The sequence below is a fragment of the Acomys russatus genome, chromosome 23 (assembly GCF_903995435.1).
Source record: "Acomys russatus chromosome 23, mAcoRus1.1, whole genome shotgun sequence".
NCBI classification, from domain to species: domain Eukaryota; kingdom Metazoa; phylum Chordata; class Mammalia; order Rodentia; family Muridae; genus Acomys; species Acomys russatus.
Window position 1 is genome coordinate 38,042,926 of NC_067159.1, and position 20,777 is coordinate 38,063,702.

The 20,777-nt window shown below is 39.9% G+C and overlaps 1 protein-coding gene across 3 annotated transcripts in view; it reads left to right on the forward strand.

Moving 5' to 3' along the window:
• The window catches only part of Ppp3ca (protein phosphatase 3 catalytic subunit alpha), a 280,533-nt gene that overhangs the window by 191,306 nt on the left and 68,450 nt on the right, over positions 1 to 20,777 (forward strand). The window lies entirely within an intron of this gene.

Genomic DNA, 20,777 nt, shown 5'->3' on the forward strand with positions numbered 1-20,777 from the left:
TCCCCTTTGTAATATGCCTGCCAACGTCTGTTCCATTAAGCAAATACTCATTAAGCTCCTCTTAGGTAAATGCAGAGGCACCTATTAAGATAGACACTTCTCTTACAATTGAAGGAAATTATAATAATGAAATAGTACCATATTTCAGCAATTCTCAAAGTACTTATTTTGTATTTTAACTCCTGAAAGTTGCATGGAGGTGAGTTGCCTGTGCTATTGATATGGATATCATTGCCTGCCCATGCACAGAAATGCATGTAACTGTTTATATTCTTGTGCCTGAACTGTGAGTATTGTTGGAACCATCTGTGGTGATTTTGATCACCATCTCCAGTGCCTTCAAGGAACCAGGTGATATTTCTCAGAAAGGCTCAGAATTAGAGCAGTGTGGTCCCATTGAAGAAAAAGCTTCATGACCGATGGCCTGCCTCATTTTCTACTTAAGAACCTGCACATTACAATGACTGTAACCTCCTGAGCCCATCACATTTCATACCCAAGCACAGGATTCACAGGATTGCCTAGTGAGCATCCAACCCAGAAGTCCAGCATTGAAACCTGGTTATGATACTGACGAGTCAGGAGCACTTGAGCTATCACGGATGATGCTGTTGGCTGAAAACACACCAATGATCCTGATGCAGAAAAGCCGTTGTGAGGAACCAGACACAATGGGAAGAAGATTTAGGATGGAAGTAGTGTTTTTCATACTACACAGAACAGAGATTTTAAATGATACCCAGATATGGCTGTGTTCTTAAAGTACTTAATTTAGAACTCATAATATCTGCTCATCATCTAATCCCTGATACCTTAGGCTCATTGGAAGAGAATAGCGATGGAAGTCACTAATACAATGAGATGAGAGGTGTTTGTGTTCTTCCTTTAGCACTTATAAGGGTACCATTTTTTCCTCTGGTTTCTCAGATAAGGATATTTGTTGATTAGCTCAGCCTCAACACCCACCAATTGTAGTGCTGGCCTCTAAGCCAGAATCATAGTTTTTGGCTGCAGAATCAAAAAGGGGGAAAGAGCAGAGATGACCCAGGCACTGAGGAAGTTACAGTAGCAGCTCACAGCATCCCCTGTGGCCTATGTGCCTCTGCTTCTGGGTGAACTTACTATGCACCCTGCTGGCTACTTAACTGAATGGGTTTCTTAGTAGAAATGCATCTCTCATAGATCGGATCAGTGGGGCTTTCTTTTGATTCCCATTCATTCTGCCCTTGATACAACAAGTTAAACTAACAAAGTGAAGCCATCCTGAAGGCTCACCATGCTTGGCTACCTTAATATGTCAGAGCAGGTGTCATGTCACCATCTGCTTAATTTTCCAGAACAAATACTCCCTGGTTTTCTTGCAAAACATGATTTCTAGGGCTCCACTTCGTCTGTCCTGCTCCCTTCATGGCTCTGTTTGATTGCTGTTTGTGTCCATCTCTGAAGTTCAGCACAAGCTCTTGTCTCAGAGCAATAGGATGTCTCAGTAGAACCAGGGTGAGAACCAGGCATATGCAGGCTGAAGTTTCCATCAGCAGAGCCCTCCAGGGTCTTTACAAGGTGTTGGTGCTAACTCACCCTTCTTGCAACTTTTTTTTTTTTTTTTTTACTTTACTTTTTATATTAGCTGGTAAGTGAATGGGGAACCTAAACTCTTACTGGGAGAAAAGATAGCTAGTTGGAGTCTGTGTCCTGCCACTTTCATGTGGAGGAAGTTTCGCTTCAGACATCATGTCTGTGGTGGTTGACAGTGCTGTCTATGTGGAATGTTGACAGCTCAGAGAGGCCGCCTAGGTCCCAGTCTTCGCTCTGTCCTTTACCTCGTGGGCAGTTCCTTTCTCTCTAGGAGGTGGACGGCATCATCACTTTTCATTCCATGGTGTTGTTTTAGGATTCATTGAACTAGTGCATCTAAAATACTTAACAAGTGTTACAAGTGGCCAAAGTGTTGACAGTTGTTAAGAACTAGTAATGTTGCTGTGGCGTCTATGGTAGTAGAACTTGACTCGTTGAATAATAGCAAAGAATTTTTAACTGTGTCTCTTCACTGAACCACTGGGGTTTTCTGTTAACTTTCACTCATTTTGCCTTTATTCTCTTAACAAAACAAAAACAAAAGAAACCCATTGCCACACAATTCTGAAGACTAGAGTTTGAAATGAAAATGCTGACAAGGCCACCCTGCCTGAACCTCGGAGGACCTAACGCAGCTTTGGGTGGCTCCAGGACCCCATGGCTTATGAGACCCAACCTCGACTCTGGCTCCATCTGCATGTCGTCTCAGTGCCGTCCTCTGCATCAGATGTACATCTTCTAGTATATTACACTGAGTCAGGGCTCACCCCAGAGGATGGCCTCATGTTGCCCTGATTGTAGCTACAGTGATCCTGTTTCCAAATTAGTCACCATCTGTCTACTGAAGGTTATGAGGGGGATATAGTTCAACCTGTAACTTCTAGCACACAAATACTCAAAATGGAGTAGCTGGATACTCCCAAATATGGAGAAGACTTGGATGCATTGGAGAAAGAGGCAGGAGATCCAGTGATAGGAGATGCTTAGAGGTTGCACCAGACACTGAGCTTTAGGAGTTTCTCATAAGAAATAATGTAGCCCAGGCCTCTGCTAAGGGAGAGCAAGAGTTCATTTCTCTCGTGCAGAGTGAGATGTGCACTGGAAGTGCAGCCCTGACAGTAATCATCAACATCCCGGGATGGAAGAGGCAAACCTACAGCTGGCATTGAGGACCTGCTTCACTTTGGGAAGTGTCATTCCTAGAATATGGAGGAATAAGCTTGACGGCCAGGAGGTGTTAAGATACTTTTAGCAGGCTTCTTAAAAGCATTGAGATTTTAGTTGTCTGGCCAGTTTCCAACACAGATAGTTAGAGCATGCTTATGTAAGATGCTTTGGAAGTCTTCTCAGGATGAGCATGAGTATGCGTTTACTTTCTAGTTGAAACACTTGCCTGTTTGCTCCTGTAGCCAACAGAGCTTTGCTGGTGGATAAGTCTGAGTTGGTCAGGTTTTTGAAGTGTTTAAAGATCCAGTGGATAAAAGGTGCATCATCAACAGATTCTCACTGGGATAATCTCTGTGCCCATTTCACCAGTGTTCCCTAAGTAACTGCTCTTGATTTCTCAAAGGGACCATTGTGACGCAAATGACAGAGGTAGTATGGCTGAGCTATTAAGAAACCCATCTCTTTTGTATCCTGGTCAAGAACTCTTTTGTAAATATCAAATTAATGGCAACTTTGGAAAGAGAAATATGGAAAGTGCACTCAATGTAGAATTTTCTAATCCTTACAGGAATTCGAATCAACGAAGATTAGATCATCCCCTAAGTGGGTTTTTATATAGTTGTTTTATTTCCAGTTTTCCATGCCTTCCTAACACTTGATCTTTGTATGAACACTGCTGCCACATTCAGACATGAGTCATGGTCCTTAAAATGTTTTTCCCACATTTGAGACATCAGAGGGATACTGTAGAAGAGCAGCACTGGCAGTTGTTACAATCTAAGGCTTGACCTTCTGCAGTAGTTCACGGCTTGCACTAACTGAGCTTGGGAAACTAACTTTCTACTACTTAATTATTGTTTCTCTTTATTATATGTCTCCCATGCCCATCCCTGAGCAGAATGTGTACATCTTTGCTGCAAAGAAAGATACTATAAGCAGAAAGCCAGTTCCAGTGGGGGTGAAGGCAAGCTTCGGAGGGGCTTGACCTATATTAGAAAGAATGGCTTGTCTTCCAGGAGTGGGTCAGTAATATTGATAAGCCTGCATTAACGTCATTCTGTGAATGAAGACAAAGTATATATTCAGCTATCTTCATGATTCCCACGCGGTTGAAACAAGAGCTTAGGAACTCTAGTCAAGGCACTAAAATGGCTCTTGAAATTGCCTTGTCCTTTTACTTCAATATGATTTATCCTCCTCCTACCCAACCCTGGCCACTAGAGTGACTAAGACCATTCTTCTCTACACAGGAGACCTCCAGGGGCCGGTGGTCAATAAATGTTTCTGAATTTGTAGGCCCACTTCTTAAGTCAGAAAGCTAGGAGGCTGCGGTTGAAAAAAGTAATTGATGTTGTCTGACTTCTGTTCACTCTTCATATTGATGAAAATTATCCCAGTATGCAGAAGGACACTGATAGGAATGTGACAGCTAGGGAGGCCTTGTTTAAGCGGGCATCTTTTGTGCCGGAAGCTGGTTATTATTTCTTAGTAATAAGATTGATGACCTGAAAGATACACAAAGGTCTCAGGACGAGACCCTTCCTATACTTAAGTGTCTGTGGGATCTCAGGTTCCTACCTTTACAGTAATGGCCATTTGGTTGTGCTTGTTACCTTTGAGACTTTAATGAATTGTTTTTTAAAATAATACTGCCCTTTCTTTTATTTTTCTCTTTCCCTGTTGCATAGGAAGAGGTAAACAAGGAGACTGTGCTCTGCATCTACAGAAGAAAACTCACACTGTCAACTTCTCGTTAGCTAGCATTAAGGAAGGCAGCATGTGAAACAATACACAAACATTCCTGAAAACACAGAGCAGTGCCACTAATAGTGAGAGGCAGGTGCAGCCAGCTGGGGCTGAAGAGCGGCGTGGTGTGGCTGAGAACGAAGTTGCCTTGTGTGGAATTTCTAACATGCACCAGTAGCTTTGTCTGATTTAATCTTCACATCCACTCCGTGTGTAGGAACTTAGCGCTGAGAGGTGGGATGACTTGCCAGAGTCAAGACAGTTGTCCTCTTGCTCACATCCCTTCCGAGGCTCATCTTTGGATGTAGTTCAGCCTTCCTACGTTGGATGATGAGGTCCTGTTTCTGTCCCTTGCTAATCTTCACAGCTCCATCTCCATTCAGTCCTCCAACTAGACTCCCACATTTACATACCTTCTTTTGCTTCCTAATATTCACGTGATATTCCTTCTGCCAGGAGCAATATTCCCTGCTCAGAGTGATACTCGTGCCCCCACATAGTAATTCCCCTTCATGGTATAGGTTTCAGCTTGCCACATCCTCCAGGAAATGTGACATTTTTGACATGCTCCTGCACTCCTTTAGCAAACATTTACCAAGGATCCCATACTGTCCTGGGCCCTAAGTAGCCAACAGACAACAGGAAAAACAAAGACTGCACTTCAGTTTATAGTATACTGTTGCTTGTTTAATTCATTGACTTCAAAGCACTGATTATCTGCAAACTGCTCTAGAACGTCCTTGGAGTTTAGGACATGAGCTACATTTTGAATGTCACAAACACATCAAATCAGAACACAAATGACTTTAAGTTTTTATTTATAATTATGAAAAAAAAGAGTTTTAGAATTTTTCTGTTTGTCCCCTTTTATCTTTTCAGATTTTATAGTTCCAGACTTCATTGTCTTGTAAATCTGTATTCATTGTATTGTATACAGTAATAAGCCTCATTGTCTGGTGAACATACTGACATTAGTTCAGCAAGCTTCCGATTGAAAGTAGAGTACCTTTCAATTACTCATTGCTACTAGATTTTTCCATCTTGATGCCATCTCACCTTCGTTTCTCTAACCTCTGCTGTGCTGTAAGGTTTGTTGTATATTAGAATTCTAAATCAAGTTCTAAACAGTAGGGTCTGTGCGCTCTTATATCCACGCATGTGTGTTGAGGCATGCACAAAGAAAACCTCTTACGTGGATGGAGCTCCAAGGGATGTGCGTCCGGTGCTGATGGCTGTTCACACTCCTCGTTTACTCTGCAGAGCACATTTGAAGCCATGTGGAATCTGTGCTTCATGTTAATGTTTGCAACGGAAAGGTCAAAAAGAGACAAAATGACTCAGCGGGGAGGAAAATTACTTTCCAGAAGAGTCACATTTGCCAAGCATGCACCAGCACACATTTTAAGCCTCGTGTTCTTACTTTCAGTCACTTCTCTGGGAGCGTGGAAGTGGCGTCAGTAACGATCTGATTTTGTCCCTTTCCCTGATTCAGACACTTGAGTAGCCAGGTGACTTCTGGACTAGGCTTCAGCCATGCGTGTTTCATATGTCTGTTGGCCACCAAGAAAAGTATGCGAATAGAGTTCTGTTCTCCTGAAAGAATGGTCGAATGAGCAACAGTTAAGCTGTGCAGGCCTCACTCTGGGCCTACTTATGTGCAAGTCTGTAGTCCCCGGCACATTATATCTCAGCCGTTTGTATCCCCTTACTGTGCTATCACACATATGCAAGAATCATTTTGCATTTGTATGTCTTCTTGGCTTGTAAAAAAGAGCAACTATTTTTAATTCCGCATAACCTCTCTATATAACATTAGAGACATAATCACCACATACTAATTAAAACTTAGTAATAAAGGGCTAGAGAGATAGTCCTTTTGGTAAAATGCTTGCCATGCAGGCTTGAAGATATGAGTTCTGTCCAGGTAAAAAGCTTGGCAGGGCAGAATGTGTTTGCTATCCCAGTGCCGAGGCACACAGGTGCATGCCTGCGGCTCTCTGGTCAGCCAGCCTAGCTCAGTCAGTACAGTTCACGGCAGAGGGAGACTCCATCTTAGAATTCATGATGAATGGCACCTAAGAAGTACCAACTGCATTTAACCAGTGGTTCTCAGCCTGTGGTTTGTGACCCTCTTGGGGTCATATATCAGACATTTACATTCATTTAATAATAGTAGCAAAATTACAGTTAGGAAATAGCAATGAAATAATTTCTGGTTGGGGGTCATCACAGCATAAAGAACTGTATGAAAGGGTCACAGCTTTAGGAAGGTTGAGAACCACTTCCCTGGGCTCTGCACAAATGTGCACACATATATACACCATCAGCATGTAAGGATGCACATGTAAACACGTGACACAACGAATAGAATGCTGTATCCTAATTTATATGGTTAAGTATTATTTAAGACTGTAGAAAATTTTTCTCTGGATTGAAGTATTTAGAATACTATATCGTGGAAGAAATTAAGTGCTCTTTTTTAAATATTAATTTTACCTTTGTAAAATGATTGGTGACATGTTTCATTTTTTATACATTAATTTACTTATTTTGTTCCTATGCTTGTTAGTGTGTGGATGGTTGCAGGCATGCCGTAGCACATAGGAGGAAATCAGAGCACAACTGGCAGGACTTGGTTTTCTCTTTTTACCATGTGCATCCTGACACTCAAATGTAGGTCATCATGATTGGCAGCAAATATCTTTACCTACTGAGCCATCTCAGAAACCCTAGAGAAATAATACTTTTAAGATAATTTTTGTTCATGTGTATTTATGTATACATATGCACACATGCATATATATATATATTAACCACTCAATTTTTGTTTTAAACAAAATAAACAATGAATATGAAAGGTAAAAGTGGAAATTCAATGAAGTAGGTCCTTAGAAAAGAAATTTAACTTGAGATTATGAGATTTTACCCAATATGCTTTTCCCTTGTAAAAAGCCATCTAACCATTTATCAAACATGTATTATGAACATGTTTTCAATCTTCTGTATTTTGTCAAGGGGAAGAAGAATTGACTAATAATCATGATCACTCTTTAGCAATTCAAATATATAACAAACATTCATCATTCTTAATTAACAAAAATTAAAGTAGATCTGAAATTATGATTGCTAATGAATCACAAGTTATGACAGGTTATCAGCAGCTATTCTGTGTTTTCTAAACACTTGCATTAATTTACCATGATCACTCAGTTTGTATGCCAGGTAGGACATGTTAGGCAAACATTGTTTGCATAATTTAATTAGATATTTGCCATACGCTACAGAAACAATGAATGTAAGCCTGGCTCATGTTCAGGTCAGAGACAAATACATACATAAGTGTACAAATACACAAAGACGTTATGATGAAATGATTTGTTGTTTTTAGAAGGCTGTGAGTCTGTCTTTTTTTTGCATACAGGCTCAAAATGATATTGTGTCATATAAAAGCTTCCATAAATAATAAATAAATCAATAATAATAAATAATCTTCATATAAATAACCTTCTTCATGTAAATAACCATAAATTGTTCCTATAAATAACCATATAAATAGTCTTATTCTGGGAGAATCTAATATAAGTTTTCACATTTTAATGTTAATTTGTGTCTGGATAAACAAAATGATCTCATTGCATTTCTTGTTATTGAAATTTTAAAATGAAAATGTTACTATATGTAACTATATTTGTAAGTCAGCATTTTGTTTGACGGATTATTACTCTATAGACCAGGCTGTCCTGGAACTCACTATGTAGACTAGACTGACCTCCAACTCAAAAGATCTGTATGCCTCCATGTCCTCAGTGCTGAGATTAAAGGTATGAACTACTGTGCCCAGCAACTTAATGATTCTTTTCAGAGTGATGTTTTATTGTCCCTTTAGAAATGTACTTCTATTTTAAATTAACACTCAAAGCATTAGATATCATAATGGCATTTTGAAGCAATGAGCTTTATGGTTACTTCTCTTGCCCCTCCCCCTCCCCGCGTTGCCTCCCCTTTCCCTCTCCTTTCTGCTTTTAGGTCACTTATGTCCCTTTACCTTCTCCCCACCCTCCCTCCACCTCCTTTTAGCTCTCTGAAGCTCTTCTTTCTGTTTATTTGGGCTTTCTCCACACAGCATACTTAATATACATCATAAACTGGGATCCACCTATGAGGGAAAAGGTATGGTTTCTGTCGTTCTGAGCTTGGGTCACCTTGTTCTAATCTACTACTTTCCCAGCCCATCCATTTTCTCACAGATTTCCTGATTTTGTTTTCTTCCCTGCTTTCTAAAATCGTACTGTGTGTACATGCCACATTTTGCTGATCTAGCTATCTGTTGATGGGCACCTAAGTCTCTGTTTAAAAAAATTAATGGATGGCAAGCAGGCAGTGAGATGACATGCCCAGTAACACGCTAATGAAAGATGTGACTTTTATGCACAGTTCTCCACCATAATTGACTGCCTAGAAATTTCTAGATAAAGAAGGAGTTATGCTGATAGCCACAAAACTAGTACCTTCCAAAATTACTTTTTAGACACAGTTCCTCTTTGTTTTGCTATTAAGTTCTTGGGGCCATGAATCTATTTTTTTTTTTAATCTAATGCAAGTTACATCTTTATACCTTTATACAACTTTAGTGTTGTTCATTATTTAATGTTGCTTTTTTTTTTTAGACAGGGTTTGTCTGTGTCGTCTTGGCTGTCCTGGACTCACTATGTAGACCAGGCTGGCCTTGAACTCACAGCGATCCACCTGCCTTTACCTCCCAAGTGCCAGAATTAAAGGCATGTGCCACCACACCCGGCTTAACTTTCGTATTCTTGGTAGACACTTTTATTCATTTACTTGGTACATAAACATATCTGAAATATCTACTTGGGGAGAGATAAAATGTAAATCAAAGAAAATTAGTTGGTGTTAAGAAATAGTCAAACTTATTTTTCAGATATTAGATTCTTAATTAATTTGCAGATTAGTGAATTCTAACATGTCTGAGCTTTTTACATATTTTAGTACCTTTAAAATCTATGTAAAATACTTGTACATAATTATTAGGTAGAATGTCATATAGGTTAAGTGGATGGCCAGTTCAGAATTAAAAATAAAGTTTTCATATATGACAAGGAAGCTTACATGTCTTGGCTGAGGAAGCCACAGCCTGCAGCCATTTATACCACCTTTTGTGTGTGCCTGTAGGCAGGCAATGCCCTTCAGAGCCCTGACATACGCCCTTACTTGTCCTACGCATAGATGGACCTGTATACTTGAAAGTCACTTTTAGCTAAACTCTTGTAATGTCTGTCTCTGCATAACTGCAAGACAATTAATAGCAAATGTGAGTGATTTAGAATGGTCCTATTTATTTTCTTGCCTTTAGTTTTTTATCACATAATAATTAATTCCCGAAATGGACAAATTTTAGGAGTATCATTACACCCACACACAAACACACACACACACACACACACACAGAGAGAGAGAGAGAGAGAGAGAGAGAGAGAGAGAGAGAGAGAGAGAGACTGACTTTTTCCCCCAGTCAAAGGATTTTAAACTGAGTTTTCCAGAGAGCTAAAACAGAATATTTCTTTCTTTTTTGGAAAATCCATTTGGTGAAATGTCATCTATTTCTTTTCTTTACTATGTCACTTCCAGCTTTTAAAACATTACCACCATTACCCAGCCAGGGAACAGAGTGGTCTTGTAAATGAGGTTTGCTGCAAAACAAAATAAGAGTGACTGGAAACTGTCGTGGGCCACCCGCTGAAGGGCTGGCAGAAATCACTGAAGCCGTTTGGAGATATTTCCATCCTTAAGGGAAAAAATGGAAAGTGGGAATCAGGAGACCTCATCTATTTGATATTAGCTCTGGCAGCTTTCGATACATGGTAGCATGCATTTTGATTGAAAAGAGAAAGCACAGAATACGTTTTTTGTTTTATTTATGAATCCAGTGCATACCGATGGGCCACATATTTATCATAATCTTGCAGACTATTCAAAATCATTCTGATATATGTAGACAGTCCTCTACCTCAGCTGTACTGTCTTAGCAAATATACCATATGCTAAGAGTTTTCTCTCTCTTACATTTTCAAAGCTTATAAAGTAAACTGGCGGAATCCTAATAAAGGAGGTAGCTGATGCCTTACAAAAAATTACATGTCCTGACCCAGTTACACAGGTGGGAATTTACAGAGCAAGATGGCCCAAGCCTTGAAACAGAGACCTTTATTTAAAAAAAAAAAAAAAAAAAAAAAAGAGTGGAAGTGTGAATATGCAGGGGAGGGAACTGGGAAAAGCAACTGGAAGGGCCCATGCCTTGTGTAGATAATGAAAGCTGCTTTAAGGAGAATGAACAGGAAAGTAATTAAGAGAGATTGAACAGTTTATTGTCAAGGGTAAAACATGAGGAGCTCATATTAAATGCCCCCTCCCCCTGCAGAACAACAGCAACAACTGACAGCAGTTATGAAGCAAATGCTCAAGAACTCTGAGTAAAGGGCGATGGCTTTGACACAAACCTTTGTTCTGTTCCTAAAGTACCTGGTCAGCTTTAACCACTCAGCCACTGTTAAGAAGTTTCCTTTAAGGAAGATGTTATTTGGTTTTTTTTTTTTTTTTTTTTTTTTTTTTTTTTTTTTTTTTTGACTCATGATGGAACAGGCACAAAGGAGATGAGCTGGTTTCTCCAGGGTAAGTCACTCAACTGGTTAGATCGTAGAGTTCAGCTTGGGCAGTAACCCATCATCAGAGGCTGCCCTTAAGTATTACTCCACACTCTTCTCCCCAGGAAAGACATAGAACATTCAGGAAAACATAGAAAGGAAGTTGTTGTTGCATTTTTATTTTATTTTATTTTTTAACGTAAAAGCACAGACAGCTGAGAAGGCCTAAAATGGAATACAAAGACACTGAAACCTGCCTTAGTTCTGGAGTAACAAGAGTCTGTGTTTCAGGGTGTTCTTGGGAGCCTAGAACCCAAGATTAATTTTTCAATTAAGAGTTAACATTAACTTATTCGTAGTAAGTTGAGTAGCTGTATGTGTTTAATAAACTCATAAACATTTGGATCAAATTTATCAACCCATGGGCTTATATGATAATCTTGATTGATGATGGCAATCATGGACTTAGTGAGAGCTACTTAAGGTAAATAAACTATCAAATAATCAATACTTCTTAAGACAACTAAGCAATGATGACATAATTTTTAGAATGCCAGAGGTATTATACATACTTATTATTTTTATGTCATCATTGTACCATAACTGTGATTTATATAACTCTCTAATGTCATAATGAGCATTTAATAATTATGCATCTTTACTGAAATCTAGACTGGTGGGCTGGAGAGATGGTTCAGCAGTTAAGAGCACTGTGTGCTCTCCCAGAGGTCCTGAGTTCAATTCCCTGATACCACATGGTGGCTCACAACCATCTATAATGCAGTCTGATGCCCTCTTCTGGCATGCAGATGCATATGCAGATAGAGCACTCAGATACACAAAATAAATAAATCTTAAAAAAAAAAAAGAAATCTAGATTGGTGATGAGATAGAAAACTAACTAAATAGTGCATAGAATGAACACTTTTCTAATAAGTTTTCTCTGACAAGCAAATTATCTTATACCTTCTAAGAAAATTGAAAGATAAAATCTCAATAACAAAAAACAAGAATGCTTATGAGGGGAAAATACATGAGTATGCCCTTCAATTGTTTCCTGAAAGGTTGGAGTACACCTGGCCTGTAGTCCTTCCTTACTAGAGTTAGGCATATGTGTTCTTTCAGTAACTAGTATTATGGTGCACACTGACTCTTACTCTGTCACTTACAAGTGGAGACTCATGTATTTGACAACAGACTATAACATTTGTGTCAACAGTATATTGTGCCCTTGTCCTTTCATTTGCCTTTGTCTATCCTATTTAATATCATGTGACAATTATTTATCTTCCTAAAATGGCCTGATGAAGAAGTGAGGGTTGAAATTAACGTTCCTCCTACTGACTGAAGAGATCACTTTGTATCTGATTTTTTTTTTTTACTCTATTTTTAAAATTTCTTACTTCAGCCCATTTTAATTGGATTCAGGTTTTTCATTATTGTTCAAAGGTATGAAACTAGAATGACCTTGTGAAGAATTTGTTTCCTATGGAAATCTATTCGTTATTTGAAACATGCCACTTTGGGGAGTTAGAACCTTGTGAGGACTTTGTTTTGTTGAATTTTGTTTAGTTTACAGACGATGATGTTGTCCAGGCACTAGAATTCCAAGGTTCCCTCGCAGCTCCTCGGCAACCTTTTCGTTGTCTGAAGTTTGCATGTTCTAGTGAATGAGCCATGCCCATGGTAGGCTGACTGGCGTGTACTTGAACTTCTCATCCACTGAACCTGGATTATCAACAGGAAGAAGTGGGTACCCACTGTGGTAAACCTCTAGGTTAGCCTCTACAGGCAAATTTCTTCCTCTCAAAACAGCTGATTTTAGAAATGAAAACAATTTGATAGAAAAAAAAAAGTATTTAAGGAACCAGTAAGGCCAATAGGTTAATCCTTATCGCTGAGAATGAGACAAACTGTTAGTTCCCTGACAGCAAAGTCTTTGTTGTCCTGGGAAAATATGGCCATTAGGGGAGAAGACCAGCTTACAGTCCTGGGGCTTAGAAAAGTGAGAGTTGTGCAGAGATTGGTTACACCTTTTCTTTTCTTTTCTTTTTTTTTTTTAACACATTTTTATTGAAAAATAAAATAATTCATATTACATCTCATTTTCTATCCCATCCCATGCATCCTCTCATTCCTCCCTCCCTCCCACTTTCACCCCAATCCCCTTTCCCTATGACTGTGACCGAGGGGGACCTCCTCCCCCTGAATATGGTGCTAGGGTATCAAGTCTCTTCTTGGTAGTCCGCTCACTATCCTGCCTCCGAGTGCCATTGGGCCTCCCCAACAAAGGGACATGGCCAAATATGGGGCACCAGAGATCCTGGGTTACACCTTTTCTAAAGGGAGGTTGTCACTTGGTGCTCTAGTACACACTGGAAAAACTTGCTGAAGAGGACTTCCGTACAAATCCAACAAGATGATGAAAGTCAGTATTTTAGAGGAGCTGAAAGGTCTCTTATAAAAATAATGAGTCATGAATTAAAATTAAAATCACTTTACTTGTAAATCACCATACCAGCCCAATCCAGGTAAGAAATTTTAAAATATTTGTCCTTAAAATTTTAGTTTTTGTCCGTTCAAATTTTAGTTATTTATCTTTTAGTTATACTGTGTCTATAACATCCAAGTTTGTATATTCTTTCTTCATCCTGGAACTAGTGTGACAAAAAAATCTAACTCACTGTGAGCATGAAGTTGACTGAGTGATATTTCTTGATAGGTCTCCTTTTCAATGGGTGAGTAAATAGAACCCATGTAGATCTGTACTGAGGCAAGGCTACTGTACATCATCTTATCTGAAAGTGTATGCTTTATATTCCATTTATTATGCGCCTTTGACCAAGAAGGACAGCTTTATCAAAGCCTTTTCAAGTTGTTATTTACACGGCACTTTAACTGGACTTTTATCCTAATCCTGGTGCGGCCAGTACTAGCAGCTTTAGTTTACACTCTCTAATGCCGTACTTTAATTGCCAATAAGACCTTAGAAGCAATAGGATTCTTTTTTAAAATGTTTAAGTTATGATACAGAAATTCCCATTTGTCTAGTTGCTAAATTAATTTAGATTTGTAGACCTAGCACACATGGATGTAAGTCTTGTTCTGAACACTAGTGCCTCTGGTTGAAACATACAGAGCAAACTTCATTCGTGGAGTGCTTGTTTCCAGCTCGCCACCCTGGCCTTGCCTCATCTTCTGTTCTTGGGATCTAGTCAGACTCACGGTGCTGCTCCCTGCCTTCTCTGCATAGAAAAGTCCTGGTTAGGGGCTCTTAGATGTGCCCTTTGACCAGTCCATCGTCCTGCGTTATATCACAAGCTTACTCTGTTCATTATAACCGACTCCTCGCTCGCCCCCCCCCTCCTTTTCAGGACTCCTTTGCTATATAGGATAGTGAGTACTCTCCTAAACCTGTGTTTCACTGCCCCAGACAGCTTCACTGCCCCATAATGCCTACGTGCCTACTTTGTGGTAGGTTGCATTCTATACACATACGTCCATACGTATTTATATTTATTTTGATGTACACCCAAACCCTCTATGCCTAAGATATCAGAGCTAAACAGAGTTCTAGCAAAGATATTAGACAAAGGGGAGAGAGGAGCTATTGTCTTCTATACAAAAATAATAAAAGTTTTCATAGTGTTTCCCACCCCACCCTTTCCACTTTAAAACTTAGGATGCATCTTAGATCAAAGTCATTGGTCCCAATCATGTACGAAATTGCTCCAATACAATTTTAATGAATTGTGCCAGAAATATGGATGAAGGGGACCGATATCAAAAGGTAGTTATGAATAGTAACATTGCTTGGGACTTTATTTTTTTTTATTGGTAGCTGATCATCTGAGCAGCATGCATGGATAAGGGCTAGTGTATAAGCAGTGCTGCTGGCCCTGGTGCACCATGAGCCTCTACCGTGGATGTTGTGAATAACAGTCCTCAGTACTCTGTCGCTCAACCCAGGAGCAGCACCACAGCAGTAGTGATGGCATCCCCTCCTTCTGAGCTGTTCACAGTACTTCTCAGTTCCTATTTCTCCCATCTAAAGACAAATGGAGGACAAGTCTGTGGAAAAATAGCCATTGTCCTATAGCTTGTCAAGTAACCAATGGACATAATAAGTAGTGGCTCACCCCAAAATATTAATTTTATTTCAGTATCTTTATTGTGTTAATTTTGTTAATGTTCCCACGATTCCCTAAGTTTCTGGAATCTAATTTTATTAAATGTCATGACACTCCAAAGTCTGACAGTTAGCTTACTATCTGCTGAAGTAGAATTTAGGAGAAATTTAACCCAATATATGAATATTGTCTGAGAATATGAAGAGATGCTTTTATTGTTTATATTATGTTTCTGTATGATTGCTGATTTTTGCTTTATCTCTTAATTGACACAAAGCTGTGAATTCCAGTGCGAAATGTAGATTCATTTGTACATAATGTAATGATCAAGTAAGGGGACTGGCGTATCTACCACATTAAAGATGTGACATTTCTTTGTGGTGCGATTAGATTCCTCCCTTCTGGCTGTTTGAAGGGTTTGGTACATTGTTGTTAACACTCTTTCTCACAGCGCAGTGGAATGCATAATTCATTACTCTTCTGTTGAGTGACTTTGGACCCGTGAGCCAGCCTCTCTTGTCTCATAGGTCTACCAGTGCTGGCCTCCTGTTGAGTACACACACACACACACACACACACACACACACACACACGCGCGCGCGCGCGCGCGCGCCATTGGCAATGTGAAACAAATACGAGGAGTCCGAGCGGATAGAACAGATAGAAATGTACTTGGGAAATAGACTTGGCTCTATAGTGTGATAGGGTTTTCAAAGCCTGTTTGATTAATAGTGCCATGAAAGCCAAGTACAGTGGAATATAATAGGACCTAGCCTCCTAAGGAGTTGTGGGTAATGACAAAAAATGCCAACATTCCTTTGGGCATCCAATGGTACCTATAATTTATGTATTTCAGCTATATGTTAAAAAATTTACTGTAGCAGTCTAGTGTCTAGGAACAGTCTGTGTTCTAATATCAAGCTTTGGGAAGAATATGGCCATTATATAGTTGTTGTTTTTTTTTAATAAAGAAAGGCTTATTTATTTATTTTATGTATGTGAGTGCTCTGTCTTCATGTGCACCAGAAGAGGGCATCAGATCCCATTACAGATGGTTGTGAGGCACATGTGATTGCTAGGAATTGAAGTCAGGACTCTTGGAAGAGTAGCCAGTGCTCTTAACTGCTGAGCAAGGCCCATTTTGTAGTTTCTAAGAGGATGAAGGACAGGACAGTCACTTCCTATGGCGGGAAGGTCGTTGGCTGCACTTTCCACTTACCATCAGTCTATCCAATACACACAGGGAAGGGAAGCACAGACATGAAATGCCTACTGAAGAGGCATGTTACCTACCTCTTGGTTGCTCATGTCTCTGAGCTACTCAGGAGGCTAGGTACTACTTTGTCGTTACGTGTGTTGTTTGAAGCCTCACTCTGACTCAACAAACTCATTGCTTCATTACTTTATTATTATTTCAGATAATAAGATGCCAACCTCATACTAAACTGGAAGGAACCCAAAAGAGTTTGCTCTCCAGTGCATATATCCACCTGAATATAACCACTGTGGGCCAGACCACACCAGCATGCACAATGACAGTTAAAACTGGTGCTCAAAGGTTTAAGTCTATAGATCAGAGAGGAATCATCCAAGAGTTTGATAACAAGGCTACATCTTGGGAGATTCTGATGGAGCCCGGTGAGGGGGCCACAGTAAGATGCTTACTGATCCCGTATTTGGCTCCAATCTTGATGGATTGCATCGAGAATCCTGTGATGTAAAGGTTTAAAATAACTAGCTTCTCAGGTAATTGAAGGACTCGTCTTCCACCAAGATGAATTCCACAAAATTATTGTCATGTCTGTTGACTCCAAGTGCACCTCAGAAAATCCTCTGATTTCCTAACCAGTTTCCAAATGGAGCTTGGCCTAGGTCCAGTGGCGAGTGATAGTGTGCCTTCTGCGTATAGACACTACTGCAGGCCCTGGTGATACAGTGTACAGGGCTGCCTGCTGCCCATTTTAGCAGAGGTTCTGGTCCACTCGGGGAGAGTCTTGGGTGAATCACTAAGCAAATAAGTCAGTTAGGTAAATCCTGAAAATGATAAGTACAATGAGGAAAATAGAATGCAGCAGGAGGTTGAAGGATGGGGGCAGAGAGAAACTCCTTTATGTAAGACAGTCTGGAAAGACTTTAAGCATATGACATACAAAGTAGGCAGTCTGTGAAATCTGAGGGGAAAAAATTGACTTTAAAAATACCTTAAGTGCTCTTGAAAATCCTTAAATGTCCTTATAAAACTCTCTGGCTTTGGGGGCGTGCTTTATTTGAGTTTCTGCTTTCCTTGGTTGGGCTTCCGCATTTTAGATATGATGATAGGTGGACGTTGTTTTCATTTGCTGACAGTCATCACAAGTGGTTGTGTCTATAACAGCATGGTGTGGTGTCCTGAGGTAAAGTTGGTGACAGTGTGTGTGTCTGTGTACTGGGTTTTAAATGTTTGTAATAATTATTTTCTCTTTCTTTATGTCATCAACCCACGATCCAGTAGTTGTGGTGGTCTTTTGAATCAAATTTATAGAACAACAACAATTAAAAAAAAAAACCCTTAATTTTCTGTTATCCAAATTTACATTTTGGATAATAATGCTTCTAGATTCCAACAAAAGACGGCTATAATTTTTTAATTTTCTAGAATTTTTCATCACCGATTGTATTTTCTAATCAAGTGCCTTTGTGTGTGTGGGCTTGATGTGTATGTATGTGTGCATATATGTGTCAATGAACATGCACAAGCCACAGCAGGCATGTGCAGATCAAATGGCAACCTCAGTTGTCTGTCTTCGCTTTCCACCTTGAAAAATGATCTCTTGTTTTGCCATTGCATATACAAGGCTTTCTGGCTTCTGAACTTATGGGAATTCTCCCATCTTAATCTCCAATTTCATGTAGAAGCACAGGAATTAGAGATGCTACCCCAACCAGCTTCTCTTGCAAGGTTTCTGGGGATCCCAACTCAGGACCTAACGCTTACACGACAAGTGCTTTACCCACCCAGCCATCTCCCAACCCTGTTCATCATGGGTTTTCATGCTTGCTCTCTAACTGTGCTACAGTTGTGCCAGTTGCTAACAGGCCCTTCGTTTCTAACCTGTGGTCCACAGCATCAATGGATATCCTGGTATTTCCATCTCTGAAGTGGCGAAGTGAAAGCAATTACTCTGGAACTTTCAAGCATGTTTGGGAATTGTGAAATTCCAGGAGAGGGTAGGAAGGGCGTGGGAGGAAAGAAGGCAAATGCTTTGGGATGTGTCCAGAGGGCCTGCCTTCCAGCCCCTACCAGGAGAAGCCCTACAGCCAGGGATCTTGACATTCCAGATTCAACCCTTTGAAAATGGTGCTTGGTGTAATATTTGTCAGGTTCTTACCAAAATCCAGAAACTCCTGAGCCTATTACAATATTAACATGGCTAATCGCACGAATAATCCTTTGCTAGGAAGGAGGCCAGTGTCACTGTATGTTATGTATCTTGTGGCCCCAAGGATGTGGGTAACCTGCCCAAGGTCATTCCGCTAGTGAGGAATGCAGCACGGGGTGGGCCCTGGGTGGTGCCAGCAAGTGTGGTTCCACATTTCCTTTTGTGGTTCTCATGGCACTGTTTTGATCTGGGGGTAGTCTAATAGCAGCCTGTGGTGATGATTAAATTAGTCACTACCATAGAAGTTGGAAGTAATGTTTGGAGCCTGTCTTGCCCTGTCATGTAGCTTCATGTTTTCTCTGAATCTTTTCCAGTAACCAGCCATAGTGCCCTGATAGTTACTTGCCATACAAAGAGAAGCAGTGGCCAGGTGAGGAGACTTACTGGGATCCCAGGCACTGGCCTTCAGGAGGCTTCCTTCCTTCACTCTGCAGGAGTAATGAAGGCCATGGGAACACGCGTTCACTAGACAAAAAACTTTCTTTCCTTTGAGTTGTGGGTTGAAACACATGTAACAGGCACAAAAATCCCTCCAACCTGAGAGAAGTTGGTGTTTGTGTAAGTGACCATACCGTCTGCACTGGAATGTGAACCAGTAGAACCCTTACTGCTTATTTGCTGTTAAGTTTTAGCCTTGCCTTTTAAAACTTGTAATAAAAGATAAGCCAATTACGTTTTTACAATGGATGTTTTGTTGTTGTTGGGTTTTTTTGTTTTGTGTTTTTGTTTGTTTGTTTTGTTTTTGAGCTATAGCCCCCTGCTCTCTTTTTCCTGTTTTGTTTTGTTTCCAGACAGGATCCCACTTGTCGTCCCAGCAGATTAATATCTTGCTTCAACCTCCCAAATGAAACAGGTTGCAAACCTTTAGCTTAACGGAACTGTTTACGTAGCATCCCATGGATGCTTGGCCATCTGTCCCTCCCAGAGCCAGCTTTCCATGCCTGGCAGCATGCGAGCCAAAATACTCACTGCTCTTTCCTTCTTTGTTCTGGGTTGAAACCTCCATATTATCCCAAGAGGAACATGATGTGCTTAGCCTCGGCCCAAATTCCTTCGTCCTTCCGAATAACGACCCAGTTGTGAAGTACTCAACCATAAGAATAAAAATGTGCTTGCTTATAAATAATCTAAGATGAGATGCTATTTCAAGAAGCGAAGAGCACGTTTCTGATCATTTTATAGTGCCTCTTGCCAACGGGAGGGAAGAGGCTCGGCTGGAGCGCAGGAAAGGTGTGGCCTAGCACTCACAGTGCCCTAATAGGAGCGTTGTTTTAGGAGACCAACAGCACAGGCATCACAAAACCTTGCCTACCTCTGCCCGTTTCATAGTCATTCTCTATTCATAGTGAAAAATAGGATTGTACAGATCATTTAGACTTCATTCATTGGCTTGCAGTTGTTTCATCAGTGGACTCTGTAGTGTGTCTTCATGCCTATGCCTGCTGACTAATGAGCTTCAGTAGATCTTAGTAACATGATGGTGATCACAGCACACGGTGTGTGAAGATGCAACTGCGTTGGTGCCATCACATCTGCACAGTGTCCGTTATTTAAGCACACTAAGCTTGAAAATAATGAATAATGTATGCATGTATGTACGAACATATGGTGGTTGGCAAGAAAAGTATTTAATCAAATTAATTTGAGTTTAAGCTTCAACTTCTTATTTTTGGCAATGACCTTGTCAAACTACACAACCTGTGTACACTGTCTCCTCCAGAAAGCAGAGCATGGTGTTAATTTTTGAGGGTCCCAGCAGTTATATAAACAATAACTACTGAGTAATAAATAAAATTATGTCTAAAATTTTCATTTAACTTAATAAATATTAATTCCTAGTGATTTTATGCAATTATAGCTTCCCAGATATACTCTAGAAAAATGTTTTGGAATTGATAACATATCTTATAAAAACATTCTTTTAGAATTTAAATTTGCCAATTGCATATTAGATCTAACAAAACATAATATTTCTAATAAACACATTTTAAAAAAAAGCAATAATAAATAGGAAGTGTGAATCCACACTTTAGTTATCCAAAGGTTATACCAGATTGCTGACCTTGTCTTTTCCTCTTTTC